Raw genomic sequence first — 310 nt, forward strand, 5'->3', positions numbered from 1 at the left:
TCCGCCCGCACCCCCCGGTCCAGCGCGCCCCCGGCCAGACCCCCCCCCCCCATCCACCAGCATCGAGGCTGTCAGACAACAGCGAGTAATTGATGTCCTGGGGGGTTCCCTCCGAGCCGGGGCCGGAGCCGGGCTCTGCTGCGGCGCCTTCACCTGTTCCCCTGCTCAAGCAGCCTGGCTCCGAGATAATTCCTGCTTCCAGACAAGTGCTCCCTGGGGTGAGCTGGGAAAGGCTGAGCCAGGCCCGCGCCTCATCCCTGCCAGGGCCGCGCAGCTCCCACCACAGCTCCGCGCTCCTGCGGCTCAGCAC

Source organism: Nestor notabilis, unplaced genomic scaffold (assembly GCF_000696875.1).
Source record: "Nestor notabilis isolate BGI_N333 unplaced genomic scaffold, ASM69687v1 scaffold18622, whole genome shotgun sequence".
NCBI classification, from domain to species: domain Eukaryota; kingdom Metazoa; phylum Chordata; class Aves; order Psittaciformes; family Psittacidae; genus Nestor; species Nestor notabilis.